Source organism: Liolophura sinensis, chromosome 7 (genome assembly GCF_032854445.1).
Source record: "Liolophura sinensis isolate JHLJ2023 chromosome 7, CUHK_Ljap_v2, whole genome shotgun sequence".
In the NCBI taxonomy this organism is placed as follows: domain Eukaryota; kingdom Metazoa; phylum Mollusca; class Polyplacophora; order Chitonida; family Chitonidae; genus Liolophura; species Liolophura sinensis.
In genome coordinates, this window is record NC_088301.1 from 18,526,522 (window position 1) to 18,550,911 (window position 24,390).

General features: G+C 40.4%; 1 protein-coding gene and 1 long non-coding RNA gene across 2 annotated transcripts in view; both read left to right on the top strand.

The window, feature by feature from the left end:
• The window catches only part of LOC135469689 (uncharacterized), a 352,608-nt gene that overhangs the window by 281,416 nt on the left and 46,802 nt on the right, over positions 1-24,390 (top strand). The gene's annotated exons all lie outside the window — the stretch shown is intronic.
• Positions 3,127-16,877, top strand: LOC135471179 (uncharacterized). Its single transcript, XR_010444420.1, has 4 exons — positions 3,127-3,195; positions 5,448-5,544; positions 16,213-16,280; positions 16,802-16,877. It is a non-coding gene; the product is annotated as an uncharacterized LOC135471179 (long non-coding RNA).

Here is a 24,390-nt window from a genome sequence, read left to right on the forward strand (position 1 = left end):
CCTTCAGGGAGAAAACTTACAAGGCAGATCGACCAGGTCGGTTCTTTTAGGAGGATAAAAAGCTAACTTACACGGCGGACCACACGAAGAAGAATTCCTGTTAGGTGTCCTGAACCTGTAGATATTGTACTGCGCATCCAGTATAACCGTCTAGGACGCGGATTGTGGATTCCTTGTGGTATGAGTACATATATATGGTGTCCTCTAAAGCTGATGTCCAGTCCTACCATCAACGGCGAGTCTGGAGACAAAGCTGAACCCGTTGGCGCTATAACCCGAAGACAGTGTCGTGGTTAAATGCTACATTTCTTGCCATCGGAAGCAAATTACCAGCATCAACAAAATGTCAAATCTTATAAATAAATGAGTACAGTTTGACATATATTTTAGAATTAATGTCCTGTGAGTCCAGTGTTCTTACCTATTTTAATTGTGGAACGGCTTAAAATTGCTAATACACAAATACAGCAAAATATATATCCTCTAAGTAATAATGCTGGAGAGTGCTTCAGAAATACATGAAATAGCTTGACTGCGGTTTGCAGTAAGCGGTTTGCACATATTCTTATATTCATTTCTGGATTGTAAGCTTAAATGAAGAGGCTTTATAATGCATAATTTTACAACGGCTTTAATCTGGACTAAGCTCTTATATATTAGTAACATTTTACTGGCAAATAAATCCCCAAATGATATTTCGATGAGTTATTGTTGTTGTTGAATTAAGTGTTTTTACTTCTTTTGGGTTTAAAACTCAGATACAGTTGAGTTTATATCTAATACATTTTATATTTTTGAGTACAGCATAAAACACCAATCATATAAATTGTAATACATTTTCATAAATAACGTGGCCTCTCAATCTTTACTTTATGCGAAAAGTGTGCACATACTGATTTGAAAACTTTTTCGAACATAATTTTACATGGAATCGAGATCTTTTGATGGCAACTGTTTTAGTTACTACTGTCAAACATTTAGAGTTGAGGAGATCACTGAACGTACGATTTTAGCATGTCGTCCTTAACACAGAAAATAGTACCATGTGCGGCGAGATACATATCACCACTGTATGTTTTTTCACAGTCTTACTGTCTTTGTTTTAATGTATAAAAGAAAACAGCTGACGGATGGAAATTACCTAAATACGTAACTATACGAGTTATCAGACATTAGATATAAATCCAGGGGTTTTCAACTTATTGCTTGCGTCTGGAGTAAGTAGAACTGTCCCAACCATGAGTGCAGTTTCCGGAACATAATCCTGTTCCATCATCACACTGACTCATACATTTTCTGCACAGCCACCCAAAAGCTGAAATTAGGGTCGTCTAAATAGTTATAAATAAAAGGTCCGGAACGGGAAAGCGCGAAAGGGCGAAGCGCAAAAACACGAATGAGCGAAGGCTGAAAACTCAAAAGTGCGAGACAAAGGCCCAAAAATTCGAAAGTACGAAGCTGATAAAAGTTCACAATTTCGGGTTTTTCGTTTTGCATTTTCGACTTTTTGCTTCACACTTTCGGGTTTTCGACCTTCTTCTAGGTCGAAAATGCAAAATTAATTTCACTCTTTCGCCTTCGGTGTCTGTTGTTGAGACCTCCGGTCTGAGTGTGTTGTTAGCGCGCTGTATCAAACTACCACTAACCTTTAGCGCGCCATTACTTGAGCAAGAACGTGTATGCCACTGTTTTCCTTTTAGTTTATCGTTCTACCTTGAGAAACAGAAAACGCCATTTTCGTATGACCTTAAAATAAAGACAACAGGGTGGCACATGGTACAATCAGTATTAATAAGTATTACCATACAGGGAGTCGTCGTCATCTGACTGGAAAATTGTTAAGTACGACGTTACACCCCACGCACTCTCTCCCTCTATACAATGAGTATTGCGGGGCCTCCGTGGCCCAGTTGGTTAGCGCGCTAGCGTAGTGACCCAGGAGTCTCTCACCAATGCGGTCGCTGTGAGTTAAGTCCAGCTCATGCTGGCTTCCTCTCCGGCCGCACGTGGGAAGGTCTGGCAGCAACCTGCGGATGGCCGCGGGTTTCCCCCGGGCTATGCCCGGTTTCCAACCATCATAATGTTGGCTGCGTCGTATAAGTGAAATATTCTTGAGTACGGCGTAAACCACCAATCAAATAAATAAATACATAAAAGAGTATTGCCGTATACTACAAGACAAAGTAATAGCGTTCCAAGGATTTTTTTTTTTACCGCTTATACAACTGACCAATACACAACGGAAATTTAGCCACGCCCACATCTCTTATCCCTGACACCGAATGTGATCCATCAGTAGGCACAGGCAGATAACAAGAGCTGCCCAATATCATTAATCGATCGTCTTGCCCTAAGTTCCAGCACAGGCCCTGTATGTTCCTCAAAGGGTCTTATTTAATCACATTTAAGTACTGCACAGCTCGGCATACGGCTAAAGCACAATAGCGTAAAACCGCTAATGAAGGAGTAAACGTGAATTACTCACTTAGAGTAATAATACATACACGTATGTAATTTTTTTATGAAAGGAGCCCTGCATTTCGGTGTGTAGGTCAGTCTACATCTTTTGTGTGTCTTTCTGAGTAATTCTAGACCACTGATGTGTAATAAATTGCACTTATCATCACTTCATATTCCGTTACCTAATCCTGCTTAAGCCATGGTTACAGAGGGCATGTAATTTGCCACTTTTCAAGCATTTACATGAACAGTTAAAATAAAACCCTGGGTTAATTGAAAAGTGGCTGTACTTCACGGGTTACGTGTGACCATATGCCAGCTGCTCTGGTATTTCTCTCTATGCTGTACGTCTTAATTATTTTCTATATATCTTAAGTGTCCCAACCAGACGTGGTTTTGGGTCAGCTAGCCAGAAATTTACATCACCACGGTAGCAAAGTTTCAATTGAATGAATCGTATACACTCTGTTTAGTTGTAATATACCCGCCCTCCGGTAGAATTCGAAACTGTCTGACACTGCTGATGTAGACCTACATTAGACCTAATGTAAATCACCATATATTGTCGGCAAGACATACATGAGTCACCTGATCACTGTTGGAAAGGTTACATAGTTGAGTGTAAGTACACAGTACGAGCCTTCGTCGACTCGATAGTCTGCCCTCGCACCCGCCCCGAACGTGGTGGTACCTGTGTGAATTGAAGCGGTATATGCATGGCTTACTGGAACACAGGTAACTGCTATATGTGAAAGACGGCCCAGGTGAATGTCCAGAGTCTACAGTAGCTTGAGGTTAGGTGAAGCAGTAATTCTGTAAGAAACAATAGCTCTCTAGCTGCCACGCATGTGTAGCGTGATATTTTATGTTGTAGCAGACGTTAACATTTGAGGGGTGGCTATCAATCTCGCTCCCTAAAGCGTAGCTTAATTTCGCCTAGTGAATTGGACGTTAATATGTATAGTTTCTCATAACCCCGTCGTTAGCTAAAGATAGCTAAAATGTTTGTAAAGACAGGTGGCGTCTCGTTTTTCTTTTAAGCAGTTAGCTATTTGAATGGGAGCAGTCCTTAATTTTCTCAGAATAAAATTGTTTTTATGACTACTGTTTTACAAGAAATTCTTTCTTGGCACAAACCATAGTTACAACAAACCGACATTCTGTAACCAGTACTTTTATAAATGGACACTAGAAGGGTACTGTTAGAATACCCCAACGAATAGCTAACTGAGTTGATGCCGCATTTTTATAGCGGGATATTCCCACTAAGTATATGAAATAAATGGCCAAAGAGCTACCTGACGAGACCTTCATTTATGATCCTGAAAGGTAGGGGCGCTGTTATCTGTACCTGTCACCAACTAAACTGTAACTAAGCTATCAAAGTCACATTTATCACAGCAGGACACTCCTTGAACTAGAAGTAGATATAAGAAACTTGAACAGTGTTTCAGTGGGTCGTAATTAGTATGTGTAAACTGTGGTGAATTTGCAATATCCGCCTCCTAAAAGCTTTGGCGATATCTGTGTACAAAGTGTCAGATTAATTCAGCCATTAGATTTGAATAATATACCTTTGTAATAGAATTGTAATAAAAAGCGTCTTCAACCAGACATAGACTGGGAATATATAGAACTATGTCTCGAAACACCCATTCGTAAACTAGTCACAGCCGGCAACTAAATGGACGTTCCAAGTCAATCGCGTTGACGTTGACTGAAATCGTCACATATATAACATGCATGATGTACTAACTGCCACAGGGCTAGATATGTACACTCCATAAGCAGGACCCTTAAGTACATTGTTGTCCAAGAAAGGGTAATTTACAATGTCAAAACTGAAACCATCCCTGTCGTCGCAATGTTTGCAAGAGAGAAAAACTTTTTAGTCGTTGTACAAATATATATATAAGATGTGCCATTTGGGGTGTCTGGTTTCCTTTAAGTCCAGCGAATGTATGCATATCTTTCTATCATGCTAGTATATAGGTTGTCGATAACAAAGTGTGTATCTCGGTCAGGATTTGATTGCAACTGTTCGTATATATAACGTGGCCATATAACTCAACACGATGAATACAAACCCTCTAGTCCCGCCCTCACGGCTCGTTGGACTGCTGCGACAGTAAGCCGTCGACTTCCCTCGTATGTTCGTTTGCCCAGCTTAAGGTTTGTTATATACCAACTCCACCGCTGTGTCCATATCTGTGGATCACTTGTGGGAAAGTTTACCACTAACCTGCCAAAAGTGAGTGATTTACCTATAAAACTGATCACCGCCGTATAAGTGAAGCGTTCCTGGGCATGGCGTTAAACGACAATCAAATTAGGAAACTAGTAAATAAAGCACTTGAAGAAAAAAATGAAGAAAAAAATGAATTTAAACATTTTTTTAAAAGACAAAGACATGTGCTGTACCACACTACCAGAAATGAGTTTGTTGCTATTATGTGATATGTTAAGGTTGTATGGCCGAGCAGAGTAAATGAAATCTATGCTGAGCTTCACAGACAATATTGTCATGGACTAGGTAGTGTGATGTCACATGATAAAAATATCATGTTGAAAAACGAACAAGGGCAGGTCCCGAATCTATGAAATTGGAAATAAATATGTACACGTGTACAAATAAAACGTTTATGTGAAATATTCCAAAGTGTTCCGATCAGTAAATATATCAGTTCGCATGGTTGTACCATTCGATCATTTGAACCTAGAATTGATTTGTCTTTTGTGTGAAAATAGTTTTTGTCACGATTATGTTAATAAAACTATGTCCATCTTGTATAATAGCTTTTATTATCTTTTTAATATATTATAATATATAAATATATATTAATATGACGGTCACACAAATGAACTGGAAAGATGTTGTATCCCCTCCGGCAAGATAAATAAATAAAATATCTGGTGTTTTCATTTGGTGACTTTCGTCTCATTAAAACCCAGCATAGCTGTGATGAAACGAACCGCTTTCTTTTTAGTGAGGAACTGGTTTTGAACCCGTGGTTGTATTCATCAAAGCTTGTGGTGGTGCACGACGAACGCCAGGAAGTAGGTCGTTCATCTGTGTTGTGTTATGTAAGTATCCTGGTATAAAATATGACATTCCACAAAAGGCTACATTTAACGAGAGCTTTTGTGAACAGGTACAAGGGGTTTATATGATCCAGCTGCCACTGAGAAGTGATTATAGCGCCCTTTACGCTCAATTCGGTTGTAAACCTTATACTTTAGTTGTGCATAAATGAGACTTCCTCGTTTAAATGTCAGCTCAAAGAGAACCCGATACTCAACCACTCATTCACCACGAGCACTGGCCTCATATTGTCAAAACAGAAATAAGTTTACTGTAATCATCAGGTACTTGTGACTTCACCCACGAGTCACCCAGACGAGTCACCCATTCGTCTAAATGGCAAGTGATATGAAGCATCCAGCCATTTTACTAGTTACATTTGTCAGGATTAAGTAACACGACAGATAAACCAGCACCCAAATCTGAGATCTGGTACAGCTGATGTTAAATCAAAATAATCAATGAAGTGGATTAACAAGTAGTAAAACTACGAACACCAATTCCTTCCGTTCAAACAATACATTAATGTTTAATGAGACATGTGTACAATGATACTAAATACACTACAAAAAGTAAATCCATCTATCACCGCAGCTCTGGTCTTACTCTCCATGCTGTATATCTTTAATTATATTGTATTCCAGCCTAAATCAGGAAAATCATTTTTTGTGCCTAATTCTGCTTAAGCAATGATGCTAGGGGGCGTGTTAATTGCTACTATTTGTGCATTTAAAAGAACAGTTAGAATAAAACCATAACTGAGGCAAATTGGCAAGAGTCCCCATTTCACAGGTTGAGTGTGACCATTTGCCAGCTATCACACTGTCGTCGCTACTACCCCTGATGCACATCTTTAATTATACAGCAAACATGATAACGTTGTATAACGCCTTAATAATCAAATAATTAGACAACAAATACCCAGTAACGTATATGCTAATACCATGATGTGAATACACAACAGTACACCGCCTTATCACAATGCGTGTTGAGAATCCAGTTCCCCTGAAAGTTCTATTACAAGGAAAGGTATGAATTAGTCCGCCTAAAGATGTTAGGTTTCTATGTTACATAGATACATATTCCATCTATGATTATGACCAAACTATCAAAAGTTGGGGATATAACCCATGCTGATTATCCTGTAGTGTGAATAACAAGAAACAATATGGATACCCTGGCACCAAACTTGACAACTAACGCTTTCAATTCCGTCTGATATTGACACAGTATTACTACTTTAAATAAAAGACATATAATAATCATATTATTTTAAAGTATTATCCATAGAAACACCGCCCTTCTTGAAATCCCCGAATCAAACTACAACAAACATCAATTCACACATTTTCCACACTCATAATGTGTCATGTTTCTACAGCTGTAACGCAAAGAATAAAATGAATCCTCTGCAATAGACAGACACAATGTGGCTAGCAGACTTTACGATAAGAGGGATAGCGCCAATTTTGACAATCTTGACATGTGGCGTTAGGCCATATTCATTCATTCCAGTTTCTCTGGCGTTCTACTTCATGCTTGTCTGATTCCGTTTATCCCGGGGCTAAGGTCTGTATATTCATCCTGTTGAATTAGATTGCCGGGTTTAATATATGAGCAGTTGCAATCAATGCGCAACTGAGATATTATGTGGCCTCTATTATACAGGGCTGACGACTCATACATTTCACTTCTATCTGTGGCTTCTGCGGGAACGAGACTCTCCTGTGCTGGAGTATTGTTTGGTTCACAACTTATTCTCAGATGCCTTCTGCTAACGGAGGAAATCAACTGATCGGTAGAAAACGAAGATGCACTGAACTCTGTGGGTAACAATGTTGTTACTGTATCTTCAAATAATATTTTTGAGTACGGCGTAAAACACCAATAAAATAAATAAATAAATAAGTCTTCAAATAGGCTCAGATCTTAGACTTACATTTATATCAGAACTATTACTGAAGCTTGTAATTCTTGTAATGTTCAAGATACACAGGTCGACATAATGTAATTAAAGACATACAGCATTAACAGTAATACCAGATCGGCGACAACTCTGTGATATCTGGCAAATGGTCATTAAGTGTAATGTATAATCTACTCATATAGTATAGATGTAGCCCGGCACAATTGCTACATCTGATATCTCATATTTTCCCCAGTTTAGCTCTCATAAGTAGAGATCTGTACTCTTCCACTCTGTACTGTTCCATTCTGTGCTCTTCAACTGGGCACTCTTCCACTCGGCACTCTTCTACTCGGCACTCTTCCACTCGGCACTCTTCCACTCATCCACAAAGGGCACTGGCCTCATATTGTCAAAACACAAATAAGTTTACTGTAATAATCAGGTACATGTGACTTTATAGATAAATGCGTTGGGCCAACTGGTTCATGAATACATACTGTCATGTAACATACATTGTATGTTTGTAGTTGTACATTTCCTAGCGCGGCTAAGTCACGTGACATGTTCAATTCGGGTAGTCTAAATATAGAACATCTTGTAAATTTCTAGCCAGTCAGTTCTGATTGACCGATGCCTCTGGAAAATTACCTTGTTTATGTTTTTTTCTTTGTTCTTTCGATGGCAATTTTCTTTGAAGCTTCAATGGCAATATATAAAGCGGCAGATTTGTAGGCTTAGAGGGTCAGGGATAGTTATAAACAGAGACAGACAGTGATACGACAGTGATATTTGGAGAGCTATAATGTGTTTTGGACGGAGTTATGGACGATACATCACAGCTATAGTCAGAAGAAATCGTTCGTACCTTTGGAGTGGAAAAGCCGTTGTAATTTGGATAAGCCGGACCAGGACTAACGGGTGATTGTTGGCGGACATACTGCTGTTTGTGAACTGTGATTATCGTGTATATATTAACTACTTGCTGGAGGATTTGTGGTCTCGACACCAGAAGAGTAACAACCTCGCTTCGTAAGACAAGTCGGAGGATTCAACCGTGTTAAGGTTGGGGGAGATCAACAAACTGCTCCAGTAAAGAGGAACGTTCAGGAGCAGGACTGGACAACAACAGAAAGTCAAGTTAAGGACTGTAGCGTAACTCACGTCTAAAGTATTTGTACATACGAGTAAGCTGCCTCCATTTATTGTAACATTTATTATATATATCCTGTGCATTATAATTTGTGGTTTAACTCATCATTTTTTTTTGATTTATTAAGTTGTTAAATCAACCATTTGAATGTTTGAGAGGGTTACTCTGTTTGACCCAGGTTAGGCTCGTTATTGGGAATTGATTTTGGCTTATTATACCGATACCCTAAAAATACTATAGCATAACATAACATAACATGGCGAACAGAAGTCGGCAAATGGGGAAAAACACAATCAGATAAAAGCATATTGGCTTTTCATTTTAAATGCCTGGTTGTATCACCGAGTTGTTTAAGTTGTTTCTATCACAAAAACGTTTACACCGCAGTGAACACTACTGTAAATGTTTACCTCTACAACAGCCATTTTCTAAGCGAATTGAATATGTCCGGTGCATTCCAGAAATGCACTAGTGGATTAAAACTCTAGGGCTAAAAAGTCTAGTCCGGTTACTCAGTCAAGTGACTTCAAATGTTGACAAAACGAAGACTCTATAGCCCCAGTCGGTGCACGTGTTAGACACGCTGTGGAATCACGGCCAGTTTACTCCAGTGACAAGTTAGAAGACAGGATTACTCCGGGACTAAAAATAAACACTTATTTTCACCATTACTTTAACGGGTAGTCGAACTCAACACATTCCAGCGTAGTGAAAGCAACCTTTCAAGTCGGTTACTATTGTTGTACAGCTGAGAATATTGAGAACAAATCCAACACCTCCAGAACTGTATACTCACGTGCCCTACAGGGACTTCCGGTATATCCCGGGTCACACCGGAGATTCTCCGAGGTTACAGGACATTCACCAGTGACAGTGTTACAGTCGGCTTAGGTGTAACAATATCCACAGGTCTCCCATCCAATAATCACCCACATGTTGTTTCGACACTTTGTAAAGTATACGGTTTCAGAAGGGGCGGTCAGAGGAAATTTTCTGTTATTTGTTCTTCGTGCGTCCTGTTTGATGAAAAGTTTGTATATGTAGATGGCTAAAATAGGTTTCCTGTTAGGTCTTCCGTTTTTAAACTAACGTCCAATTTCTGTGAAACACCAGTTGTGTGACACATAGCTTCCCACTAATGTGAGGCCAAACGGCTGAGGAAAAGCTACAGGTACATTTAGAGTGTGATTATTTTTTAACGAGTTGCTGCAAGAGTTTGTGAATTATTTGACCAGTTTTCATTGAGCACATAATGAGGAATACTTCCGGCACTCAGTTAAAAGACGAATGAAAGTATTTGCCTGAAATAGAAAGCAGTTAAACAGTTTGATATGATCAGTTTAAAACAGCTCAAAAGGGAGTATATATTAGGATTAAACAGGGATGTGCGTTAGTGGCATAATCTGGCAGTTCTGTGTTCCACCAATTTCTACAAAGGTGGTGCTGTGTCAGCCTTTAAATCCCATTCTCCGATTCATAAGAAAGAGTTTTCTAAAGATTTATCTAATATACTGGTATCCAAAAATGTTTTTAATAACAATAGCTTGCATTTTTAGTTGATTAAGATGGGTGTCAATTTTTTTGAACTTTCACCAAAGATAAGAACGACCAGTGTCACATGTCGCAATAGTTTATCCTGGGATGCATCTTGGTATCCGGTCAGGCCAATGACGGAATGTAGCATTACAGAAACACTCCCCCTCCAAGTAATGTCCACATTTCATCTCACACTCTGATCCATACTACCCAGGGTTACAATTTAAAGGAAATTAGGAACATCTCAGTCTGGAGTATATTTAATATTTCAAAATTCAAGTAAGTTTCGCATGAATTGAAATCAGGTTCAACCCAAAATACTTCATAGTCTAGACTGTTTCATTTTATTTTATGTTTATTTTATTGGCAGCGCTCAGAGACAAGTGTGATATGACATGACATTTTGTTACAATTAAATCAGTGCACTGACACGAAAAAAGACCTACTATGGTAAGGCGGAGAATCGGATCCAGTGCACGAAACAGTGCATCTAAAGAAGCGAAACTGACTATACCTGTGAGTGACAGTTACTTGCGCATTCGTGAGGCTTCTTCTTTTATCAGTGCTGAATTTCTCTTCGTTTACTATTATATGGCAAGCAAGCGATATACAAAGCTCCAAACATACACTGAATGTCATAAAATTGAAAAATTGTAGACTGCTCCAATCACACAGAAATATATTTGCTTCGCAATAAACATTGTAAAGTTGGTAAAATCCATGTTTGAAAGTGAGATGCTTCAGGTTATGTGGAGTAGTAATTCTGTAATTAAAATCACAGTTTTATAACTGTCACGCGTGTGTGGGCCTAATGGCTAGAGCTTCCGACTCGGTCATACCAAAGACGTTTGTACGTCTTGCTGCCTCATTTGGGGCTCAGCGCTGAGAGTTTAGACTGGGCGGGGAGTCTTCGGCGTGATACTTGAGTGATGTCAGCATTTTGGCGGCAGAAATTCTGACTTAAGAAGATACAGTTCGCTTACGTACATCGAAATACCTCTCGTCGACATATTCCTGGAAAACTTTTAAGTACGACGTTAAACTGGAAGCACACGTACAATGCACATATACACACGTATGTGTGGCGTGACATTTTATTTTGTAGCAGAAAGTTAACATTTAAGGAGAGGTGATCAATAAGAAGATCACTATAGAAGGCCCTGTAGATATCTGTACGATACACTTTTGGTTTTGCTTTACCCACTCATGTTTGGACATGTATCCCATAGATGAAATAAATGGGACACTGGTACCTTACCTTTTTAGACATACACGAAGCGGTGCTTGGGTCACCAATTAAGATACCAGGGAGATGTGCATGTACTTTCATGTGCTTTGCCTACACATGTTTGGACATGTTTCGCATTTATGAAATATATAGGACTGCGGTACTTTGCCTGCTTAAAGATATACGACGCGTTGGGTCACCAATGTAGATGCCAGGGAGATGTACATATTCTTTCATTTTTGCTTAGCCTACACATGTTTGGACATGTACGTATCGCATGTACAAAATAAATGGGACTTTAGTGTCTCACATGTTTGGATCATTTGATTTCACCTAAAATTACTCTAAGGTTTGTATAACTACTGACAGATAAAGCGAGCTATCTTTCAAATTGTAACACCGGGGGATACAGTGTACATCACCACAGTTTAGAGCAGCACGTCATAAAGTAAGTTAAGTTGTATGGAACAACGATTTCCATTTTACCCTCGAGTTTACTGTCCCTATCATCATGGCGTAAATACAATTAGGTAAAATGTTGTTGTGTTAATTACAATGTATTGAAATCCATAAAAATATCCAAAATGTTGTGTTATCATCACATTTATTTAACAAACAGTTACATGTCAAAGGGAAAAGGTCTGTGTATGCGTAGTTTACCACCAGAATCCCGATTGACGCGGGAATAATAACAATGCATTTCAGGACATCTGTGGGCTAAAAAGCCGCTGAACGAGTGCCGGAGTAGTAGACAGCCCTGTTCGCAAACATGCCAAACGGCAAGCGTAAGAGGACCCAACGTCCTGAGCCCGGCACGTCAGCGGCGAAGCAGTCAAGATCATCTAGATCAGAATCTCCTGGAAGCACAGAGGTCCAAGAAGCTACTGCTGAAGGTATGTACTCTACCTGTTTACACTGGTCCCTAATAGTGTGTAAATGATAAAGAAGCTGCCATCTTGGGACTGTGTGTATTGTTTTATACCGCACTGCAGCCAGGCAGTATACTGCACAAGCTATACTCAGACCTACAATGTAGATTCTTACATCTGACCAAGAAACACAACTATAGCCTTTTGGACTTTTAATAGCAAACTGTATCATTTGTTTTGGAGGGAAAGAACATTCATTTGTAGGCCACATATCGAAGAGAATATGCTTTCGGGTGCTCGGGGACCGGATCAAATGAAATCCATGACGTAGCAGAGCAAAGCAAAGCGACAACTACAATGTCTGAGTTGTCCAAGAGTGGACGTTTTGGTCGAGCAGTAGAAATCTCTATAAGTTGTTAGGTTGCTGTGGATGCGATCTGTAAAGTTAGATGGTTGGAAGAGCTCGGAACTTGTTCGCAAGAACAATGGCAACCATGTAAATTCGATCTGTAAAGTTTGGTGTTCGCAAGAACAATGCCAATCATGTCGATCTGTAAAGTTTGGTGTTCGCAAGAACAATGTCAGTCCTGTGAATTCAATCTGTATAGTTAAGTGTTTGCAAGAATATGGTTACTCTCCTGTACCTATGTTACGACTTGCTATAACATGTCGGAAAGTTACATCATGCGAAACATAGTTCCGAACAAAATCGTTAACTAAAATTTTAAAATGCCCCCGATAAGACTGGCGGCCAAAGAGGGAACGTGACTCGGGCGTGCTATTCAGGCACCAGCAGACCCACGCCGTTATAATCCCTATTGGGGCCTCCGTGGCTCAGTTGGTTAGCGCGCTAGCGCAGCGTAATGACCCCGGAGCCTCTCGCCAATGCGGTCGCTGTGAGTTCAAGTCCAGCTCATGCTGGTGTAAGTGGAAATGTCTGTCAACAACCTTCGGATGGTCGTGGGTTTTCCCCGGGCTCGGCCCGGTTTCCTCCCAACATAATGCTTGCCGCCGTCGTATAAGTGAAATATTCTCGAGTACGGCGTAAAACACCAATCAAGTAAATAAATAAATAAATTATAAACCCTATTCACTGAGGGATATACCCTATAGTATTGAAACATAAAAGTGAGCAGCTTGTGCCTTTCAACACACGAGAGACCTTTACCAATATCCCGAAGTACAACTACACTACACTGTTTAAAAAATGGGGCTTAACATCGTACAATTTTTCAGTCATATGACGAAGAGGAGTCATTAGATTTGTTTATATATACTGTGTCTTGTTGTGGCAGGAGTCCATGCCACCAAAGTGCTGCCAACACTGAAGTATCATGCCGCATGCATCAGACATGACACCCTGTCCAGTCACATTATACTGACACCCGGCCAACCAATCATGTTTCCTTGCTTTAACCTCTCAGTGATGAACGCCAAGTCAGGCAGCAACAAGTACCATGTTTGAAGTCTTTGGTTTGATCTTGAGTCTCCCGACTTTGAGGAGTTCTAACCATTAGGCCACCGAAGTGAACCAGCACTGTTCGAATGTACGGAATAAACTAGATACCGTACATCTATAACGACTTACTATATTGGACTGATGCCGCTGTAGACGCTTGTTCTTCCCCTGGGAATCAACTTATGGCCGCTGAAGGCTTACTCGTGATAAATCCTGTGCGCAAACATTCCTCAAAATGGCTGTTCAACCCATCCTGGGGTAAGCTCCCAGGTGTACAGGCTATAACTAGTCGCTCGGGTATAGTTCGGTTATCCTAAATTGGATGTAAGTCGGGCAGCCGTACACATGTATGTTGTGTGGGACAGTCATATTATCTGACAATGGTGCGTGTAGCGTGGGTCGGGAAAAGCAAATCCTCAGGTGGCCTACGAGTGTTATGCTGGCACTGACTACCTCAGTTAGGTGACAACATGATCCGTGCCAGTGGGTGACACCATGGGGCTCACTGACATGCAAGAGACTTCATGATCCGTGCCTATCGTCGACTCTATGAGGCAAACTAAGGTGGCTGCACATGTATGATCCATGCTTACATAACTCTACACTCCGTGCATGTAGATTTTAAATAAACCGAGTGTTTGCTGAAGGCTACTATAAGCCTTCAAGTGTGTATTTGTGTACCAAGATTGTTTGAAATGTAACATAAAAAGGTATATTAGAGGGAGGAAAAACTAGAGCAGCAACGACAGTGTGATAGAAAAATGGTCACACGTAACCAGTGAAAGACGGCGTCCTGTCAGTTTACTTGACTGAGGGTTTTGTTGTAACTGTTCATATAAATGATCCAATAGTAGCAATTTACCCATCCCTAGCACCATGGCTTAAGCAGAATTATGTAAACAAAAGTAAGTGAATTTAATTAGTAATTTATTAGACTCACAGGTCTAGAATTACTCAAAATCCTGTGTTGTCCTCACGTTGAACATACCAGAACATCAAAACAATGCGAATGGACCATTCCTGGTGGATGTTCATTCCACCAGCAGAACCCTAGTTTATACGAGAATATAATATAAAATACGATAGCGTAGAGAGTAAAGGTAGAGCAACAACGACAAAGTGATAGTTGGCAAAGGGTCACACGTAACCGTAGAAGTACAACCTCCTGTGCGTTGATCATTTAGAGTTTTACTCATTCAATTAACATGAGAGTGGACATTTAGTTCACATGCGGAAAACCTAGGATCAAACCCGTTTCGGGTACCAAAGACTGAAAATGGTAATTGTTGCTGCTTTTAGAACTGAGAGGTTAGATCAAGGCAACATGGCTGGTTGACCCGGTGTCAGTATAATGTGACTTGATCGGGTGTCATATCTGGTGTGTTCGGCATGATTCTTCAGTTGTGGCAGCATTTTGGTGGTATGGGCTCGCCCCGTCACCAGAACGCACAATATATGGACACACACCGAATGGTCCTTTGTTGTCAAATGACTGAAAAGAAATTACGACTCAAAAACCAAAAAGTTTACGTACATACGCATGTGTGACGTGACACTTAATATTCCTTTGCCTACACATGTTTGGACATATATGGTATATATTAAATAAAAACACATACGTGTATACTACGCGTTAAGCCACACCTACAATTACGTCTTACATCTTTGGCGTTGTTCGTGTACCTCGGTGATGGCAGCACTTTGGCGGCATAGACCGGTGTTGAAACACAGTACAGTATATGTATACACACCTATTGTCCTCTTTTGTCATATGACTACAAAATTGTTAAGTGCGACGTAGAACCCCAAACATACATATACATAATGTTTCACACAATATTTAAAACGTGATTGTTCAGCATAGCGTAAAAAGCTGTAGTGAAAGGACCTTCATGTTCAGTATACTAAGCTACAGTACAAAATTTATACCTGTGTGAGTGTGAGACAATATGGATCTTTGTGTTCAGTATACTGAGTGGTTACTCTGCAGTACAAAGGTCACAGCTATGTCGGTATTTTGGGTGAAGGAACCTTTGCGTTCAGTATACTGAGCGGTTACTCTGAAGTACAAAGATCACTGCTATGTGTGTATTTAGGGTGAAGGAACCTTTGCGTTCAGTATACTGAGCGGTTACTCTGCAGTACAAAGGTCACAGCTATGTGTGTATTTAGGGTGAAGCAAACTTTTCGTTCAGTGTACTGAGTGGTTACTCTGCAGTACAAAGGTCACAGCTATGTGGGTATTTAGGGTGAAGGGACCTATGTGTTCAGTATACTGAGTGGTTACTCTGCAGTACAAAGATCACAGCTATGTGGGTATTTAGGGTGAAGGAACCTTTGCGTTCAGTACACTGAGAAGTTACTCTGCGGTGCAAACTTTACAGCTGTGTGAGTATACATGGTGAAAGGACCTTCAGGGTTTGATAACCGCAAAGCATCGAAGTGAATGCTTTGATACATACCATTATTACATGCTTATGGAACATTTGTATTCTACATTTATTTGACATCTTTTTCAGAATTGAAACCTTACTTCATGTCTGTCGCTCGTGTGTTTGCACGTCTCAGCAAAGATCCAGATACAAAGGTGTGGTTTGTATATATACACGTACATCTACTGATTGTATATTTATAGGGTCTTGCAACCACGAAGTAGTCTGTCACAAATGCGGTCGCTGTGAGTTCAAGACTACCCTGTTTCTGCCCATAACAATGTTGGCCGCCGTCGTATAAGTGAAATATTCTTGAGTATGCTTAAAACGCCAATGAATATACAACTCGTGTGCACATGGGCACTGTTATTGGCCTTTAGTACCTTTCCTATTCGATACAACAGATACTTTAAAAAAAAAAGGCAAGATGTCATATTAAAGACGTTCACGAAAAGAGTACTAACAAAATTGTGTAAAATGTAGGTTCAAAACACTAATGTAGATTTGAACTGCCGCGCATTTATCAGGACGGCATCCGGTCTAATAAATCGAACACCAGTGAGTGTCGGCCTACAAAACGGAATGAAGGCCTACAGAAATAGCACTGTTCCATGTTTGAGTTGTTTCAAATCTGAACTGTTGTTCACTGTTAAGTATACATTGCTGCTTTATACAGGTTGGAGCTTGCATTGTAAACGAGCAAAACCAGATTGTGGGTGTAGGCTACAACACGATACAAGAAAGTGGGGAAGGTGAGGAGCATGACTGATGGTGAGACAATATGGACTATAAGTTTCTCAAAGCAAGCGGGACACCATGGCAGGTTGTATTGGAAGAGTGTACGATTATTTTGAAAAAAGAAGGCAGATATGGTAACCACAGACTTGATGTTTTATTGGCACACTGAACCACGTACGCCTTCCTATACCACGTATTCCTCACTGTAATATGGACGCCTCATTGTACCATGCATGTCTCACTGTGACATGTACGTCTATCTGTACTATGCACGACTATCTGTAACATGTACACCTCACCATCCACGCTTAACATATGTAATATGGATGCCTTACTGTACCATGCACGTCTCACTGCACCGTCCACATCTCACTGTTCCACCCACGCCTCACTGTACCATGGACGCCTCATTGTGCTGTGGACGCCTCACTGTACTGTGCACGCTTCACTGTACCAGGTACGCCTATCTGTACCACATATGCCTTACTGTATCATGAACACCTCACTTTACCATGTACGCCTATCTGTACTATGCACGCCTCACTGTACCATATACACCTGACTTTACCATCCACGTCTCACTGTAATATGAACACCTCGTTGCATCATGCAGGCCTCGCTGTACCATGTACGCCTATCTGTACCAAGCACGCTCCAATGTACCATGCACACCTGACTTTACCATCCACGTCTCACTGCAATATGGACACCTCATTGCATCATGCAGGCCTCGCTGTACCATGTACGCCTATCTGTTCCATGTACACCTCACTGTACCATGCAGGCCTCGCTGTACCATGTACGCCTATCTGTACCAAGTACATTCCACTGTACCATGCAGACCTGACTGCACCACACACGCCTTACTGCACCATGCACGTCTCTCTGCACCATGGTGGCCTCAATGTAATATGCACGTCTCACTGCATCATACACGTCTTACTGTACCATGCACGTCTTACTGTACCATGCACGTCTCTCTGCACCATGCTGGCTTTAATGTAATATGCACGTCTTACTGCACCATGCCTTTCTCTCTGCACCATGCACGTCTCTCTGCACCATGGTGGCCTCAATGTAATATGCACGTCTCACTGCACCATACACGTCTTACTGTACCATGCACGTCTTACTGTACCATGCACGTCTCTCTGCACCATGCTGGCTTTAATGTTATATGCACGTCTTACTGCACCATGCCTTTCTCTCTGCACCATGCACGTCTCTCTGCATCATGCTGGCCTCAATGTAATATGCACGTCTGACTGCACCTCGTACGCCTCTTTGAAACCTGGCACCTCTCTCTGCACCACGCTGGCCTCAATGTAATATGCACGTCTTACTGCACCATGCCTTTCTCTCTGCACCATGCACCTCTCTCTGCACCATGCTTGCCTCGATGTTATATGCACGTCTTACTGCACCATGCACGCATCTCTGCACCATGCGCCTCTCTCTGCATCATGCTGGCCTCAATGTAATATGCACGTCTGACTGCACCACGTACGCCTCTCTGAAACCTGGCACCTCTCTCTGCACCATGCTGGCCTCAATGTTATACGCACGTTTTACTGCACCATGAACGGCTCTATGTATTTCACTAAGCAAAAATCACTGCGAACTGCAAACCTCTTCATGCACGCTCACTTTGCCTTGCTCACCTCACAGCAAGGACGCCGCAATGCTTCATGCACGATTGTCGTGTGTGAGCCTCCCTCAGAGTTGTTTTGTTCCTGTCTCCTACAGCTCGCCCATGATATAACTAAATAAAGTAGCAATCAAAAAAATTAATTATTCTCTTCGGGGATTTTTTATGTTTGAGTTGTTCATGCTGAAGACAATGCCATCCGCAATAAAACAACAGCCAGTCTGGAAGGGTGCAGAATCTTTATCACCTACAACCCGTGCCAAGAATGTGTTGATTTGATTATCAAACATAGTATATCAGAAGTTTTCTATATGGAGGTTAAGGACAACACCCGGTACAGAGATGCTAGAAAAAAGCTGGACCAGAGAGGTATTCCACACAGGTAAGCGTTTTTCCACTCAAGAATTACCATACATCATTTCCACTTGTCGGTAATAGTAAAGCATGATGTATTGTGGCTTTTACCATGACATCGTGTTGGTTTTTGATAAATGTGGATACGCTTGGTGGGGTTTAAAGAGAAAGAGTGAGAGTTGTTTCACGGGAAACAGTAGCGTTTGTCGTAAAATGTTGATGCCTGACAGACATCGTTCAGAGATAAACGGGCTATAAACAGGCGTGAATGACCGAAGACAGCAGTGTTTGATTCGCAGTGGTGTTTGACAGAGCATAGTTATCTTTAAAAGAAAACAGAAATAGCTGAAGAGCAGTAATAATTAACAGAAAACAGCAGTACTGAACAGAGAGACCTGACATTTATTTTGAAAAAGTGGTATTTAAAAGAGAGATCAATTTTCTAACTTGTATTTGACATACAGTCTTCTAATTAACAGACAACTTTTTTAATTAACAGGGCAGTATTAGTTAATAGATCATTGTCGTATTTGACAGAGATCAAGAGAAAAAGTTCATTTATAAGTAATAAAACTCCGTGGTAGAAGCAGTTGTGAGTGACAAGAAGCAGCACTAATTAGAAAATAAATCCAGAACAGAAGCAGTATAGTTTTCCAAGAAGCAGTGGTAATTAAGAGAATGCAGTTAACAGTTATTTTGACAAGAAACAGTGGTAATCAACAAAAATCCGTGCTAAAAGCAGTTGTGTTTCGTACAAAGCGGTGGTATTTAACAAAAATCCGTGCTAGAAACAGCTTTGTTTCACAAGAGAAAGTGGTATTTAGAATAAAAAAATCCATGGAGCAGTGGTATTTAACAAAACTGTGTGGTAGCAGCAGTTATGTCTGACAAGAACTAGTGGTATTTAACAAAAGTCCTTGAGAGGAGCAGATATGTTTGACACGAAGCATTAGTAATTACTAAAAATTTATGATACAGTGGGAAAAAATCCGTTGTAGAAGATGTTATGTTTGACAAGAGACGGCGGCATTTGGCAGAACTCAAAGTTGGGAGCAGTTTTTTGGCAAGAACCAGCGGTAATCGACACAATTTCGTAATAGAAGCATTTGTGTTTGGCAAGAGGCAGTAGTATATTACAGACATCCGTGGTAGAAGCACTAAAAAAACGTTGTAGAGGCAGTTATGTTTGACAGGAAGCAGTGGTAATTGACAGAAATTCGTGGAAGAAGCAATTGGGTTGGCCAAGAACCAGTGGTATTTGGCAGAAATCCATGGAAGAAACTTTGGAAATTTACAAGATACGAAAGGTGTTTGAGAGATAAGGTGTGGTGGACAGAGACCCTTTTGAAAAAAAAAAATAGCTGTTAGACAAAAAAAAAACCAAAATTTTTGAACAGAAATAGGTGACAAGCAGAAAGTAAAGGTGTTTGACACAATAAACATGTGTTTGACAGGAAAGCCTGATGCTTGAAAGAAATTAAATGTATGCTATATTAAACAATATCTGTTCACAAAAAAATTGTGGTATATGGCGGAAATTCCGCAGATGAATTATGACAGAACTATAAAGCGCAGGAACGGTTTACAAAGAAAATTCAAAGGTGGTTGACACCATGGGTGAAAAGTTTTTACCCTTAACAGTGGCGTTTGTTGAAAATCTAACTGCAGTAATAATGTTTTGGAGTTTTGTTGTGCTTGATCACACGGGCGTCACACGAATTTGAATAATCTGCTTATATACTAAGTTCTTAGTATCGGTTTGAAGAAGTAAGATCCTGTTTCATTGTACTTCATGACTCTGTCTCCATCATTTCCAGCTTGTTCTGTCGACGTGACATACAAGGTGTGCAGAAGTCATTGTTATCAGCGATATGGGATTCCATTGCCATCGATGTTTAAAAGGCGGAATCCGATTGGTGAAGTATATGTGATCACTGAAGAATGTATGCACTCTCAGAATGTAACTTGGGCGTGTGTACAGTTTTATTCATGTTTATCCGTTCCCATTGATTATGTATTCCTATCTATGCAATGTTATTCAACTTTATCTAGCGTTATTCACCTTTATCCAAAGGAATACATGTTTCGAGTTTTGTAATGACAGACAGCATGTTCGTATACTTTAATTGCTTTGTTATGGTTTTGATTACGTAAAGAGCTACCGTATACCTGTCTAATCGATTAATGTGTGTTCTAGTTAAATGACACATTTAAGTGGTTTAAATCACATATAAGTACATGTTAAAGGTTTGTCAGAGACAACACGATATAGCTGTACATAGGTTATTTTTTACTGTTGACGGACAAAGTTTAAAACCACGGAATCCAATCGGCGAAGTACTTGTATATATGACAACTAAAGAATATGCATATTTCAGAATGTACGATATACATTATATATTCATATTTATTCAGTGTTTTTCACCGTTATCCAACCTTCTTCACCTTTATCTAAAGGAATACAAGTTTCGAGTTTTCTAATAACAAACAGCATGGGAGCGTCCCATATACATGTAGGTATACCGTAAGTGCTTAGTTATGGTTTTGATTACGTGGACAGCTACAGTATACTTATCTAATGTGTTAATGTGTCTTCTAGTTAAATGACAACTTTAAACGGTTTAATGCAAAGTACATGTTAAGGTTTGAACGAGAAAGCACAATAAGTGTATTGTTAGGCTCTACTGTAATTACTTGAATAAACGCTCTTGACAAACGTGAGTTTTTGTGTGTAAATCATAAAAAAATGTTGTGTACGTATCCATTTTTTCGTTTTAACGTCGTACATAACAATTTGTCAGTCACGGCGAGGGGTCATTAGGTGCATATAAAGAATGCGATGTCTTCTTGTGGTAGGGCGAGTCCCGCCAAAGTGCTGCCACCTATGTGATATCATGCTCAAGACACCAGACATGACACCCCACTCAGTCACGTTATTACTGACAACCAGACCTCGTTTCTTACTCTAAGCTCTGAATACTGAGCGCCAAGCGGAGCAGCAGCAGGTACCATTTTAAAGTCTTTGGTATGACCAGACTCAGCTTTCACCCCAAGTCTTCCGATTTTGAGGCTAACGCTGTAACCACTAGGACACAGATACAGTCATCACATGGTGGGCGAAGTTTTGTGAATGCAGATTTGAGTAGTGAGGTAGAGTAATGGCGGAGTGAGCTGATGGTCTGACCTTTCTTCCATACAATCCGGGTCATTAAAATGCTCTAATAAACCACCCATTTACCTATTTTGGTTAAAATCACCTGTGAAATACTTGTCGTTAAAATGAGCACAAGGAGTGTGAGAAAACAAACCGGCCACAGATGACAAATCATTTCCCACTTGCATGATAACGTGTGGCCTCTCAGCACCGTCCCTAAATTTGCAAGGCCTGATAACCATCGTCCCCTGAGACAACTCTAGTCAAATTCTTCCGAGGGGTTGACCGATGAAATTTTTCACAAAATTAACAAACAGCTGATAAGGGTCAATCCCACACAGGTACATGGCGGATGACTTACACAGCCTTCCATGCACTTTCGTGATCAACACTGATGCCGAATAAATTGTCAGATTAAGATTGATTTTTTTTAAATCGTTCTAAACTGCTATTGCATTGCTCCTGCTGGGCTTATTCTGAATCATACCTGCAAGATTTGAGATATAACTTTACCTCGTAAATTATGTGTCTTCATACCACGCGTTTTTATAACGTCATTGAAAACTGTTACATACTTTCTTAGTTCTTTACCGGTTGGTGTTATACATGTACGTCGTTTTACGACTTGGCCTTACGATTGTTGCCTTGGGACGTCCGTATTGGGTGACGGCGGGTATACAATTGTCTGTTTCGACACATAAACTTATATATGGTACATGGTGACCGCCTCCTCAAAAAAATAAAGTGCCAGTCTCTTTACATATTGATTTTTAATATGCAATTGCAACAATGAACGTAAGCCAACGAATCTGCACATTCATACCGTATGACTGCAAAATGAATTTACGTCAAATTGAGTAAATAATACTCGAGTGAAAATTTATCAAGATGTACATATTTTCCCCAAACTGGTTTATACGATGACGAAGACTCCTGACAACCGTTCCCACCACAGCAAAGTACCTGTGAATAAAGCGTTCGCCTCCACTTGAAAACTACATTCTTACTTTCATATTGGTGCAAGAGCTGTGTTCTTAAGCCAACGAGCATGGAGTACCTATACAGCCTGCCAAAATTATCGAGGATCACAGGAATGACCGGAGAGGGGCAGCTTTAATACCTGTTTGGTGGAACATGAATAGTTTTATTGTTAACTAAGTATTATTTCAAATTTGTTATGTATATAAATACTAAAATTACCACAAAGAAACGGGGGCCTCCGTGGTTCAGTTGGTTAGCGCTCTAGCGCAGCGTAATAACAAAGGTGTCTCTCACCAATGCGGTCGCTGTGAGTTCAAGTCCAGCTCATGCTGGTTTCCTTTCCGGTCGTACCTGGGAAGATCTTCCCAGCGGATGGTCGTGGGTTTCCTACGGGCTCTGCCCTGTTTCCACCCACCATAATGCCAGCCGCCGTCGTATAAGTGAAATATTCTTGAGTACGGCGTAAAACACCAATCAAATAAATAAAATTTATTTATTTATTTATGTATTTGATTGGTGTATTACGTCGTACTCAGGAATATTTCACTTACACAACGACGGCCAACATTAGGATGATGGGAGGTAACCGGGCAGAGCCTGGGGGAATCCCACGACCATATTCAGGTTGGGGATAGACCTTCCCACGAAACTTGAGTTTACAACAACCGCATCCGTGAGCGGTTCCTAGGTCACTGGTCCTCGCCGGCGTGTTAACGCCCCTCGGCCAAGGGGGCCCCCTAGAAAGGAATTAAAACCTTAATAATTCATATTCAAACGAATACTGGGCCTGAAGCCAAAAGCATTATGTTAATTTTTTTTTTGCGTTGTTTTGCTTAACTCTATTATTATTGGATACGACTTGGCTGAAGTTGGGTCCGATTTGGCTGAAATTGGGCACGACATGACTGAAGATGGGTACGACTTGACTAACATGTACCCACGACTTCGTCTGGGTACATGTACAACTTGGTCTTGCTAAGAGTATGCGTGGGTATAAGTTAAGCTGTTCCCAGTCAAAAGTGTGGTAGCGATAAAGTTTAGTATAAGTTTTAGACTGGGCGTAGTAAGTCTCATCAGTTTTGTTTAACCGTAAACTTGATAATACTTTGTGGCGTCGTGCGACAAGGTCATTAAATAACACTGGTAAGGACCATTTAACGTAGCTTTTGGAGTCTTACTATCTCCATCATCAGAGTGAGATAAACATTGGTATCAACATATGTAACGTATGAAGGCATAAAGACATAAAATAAAAAGAAAGCAAGAACAATGAACACGATACTGGGTAATCATATACAAGTCATGTACCTAATACACAGAGAAAGTCAGGCAGTATTTGCAAAGAAAACAATTCAGTCATATGTACTAAAAGAGCATAAAAAAATGGAAA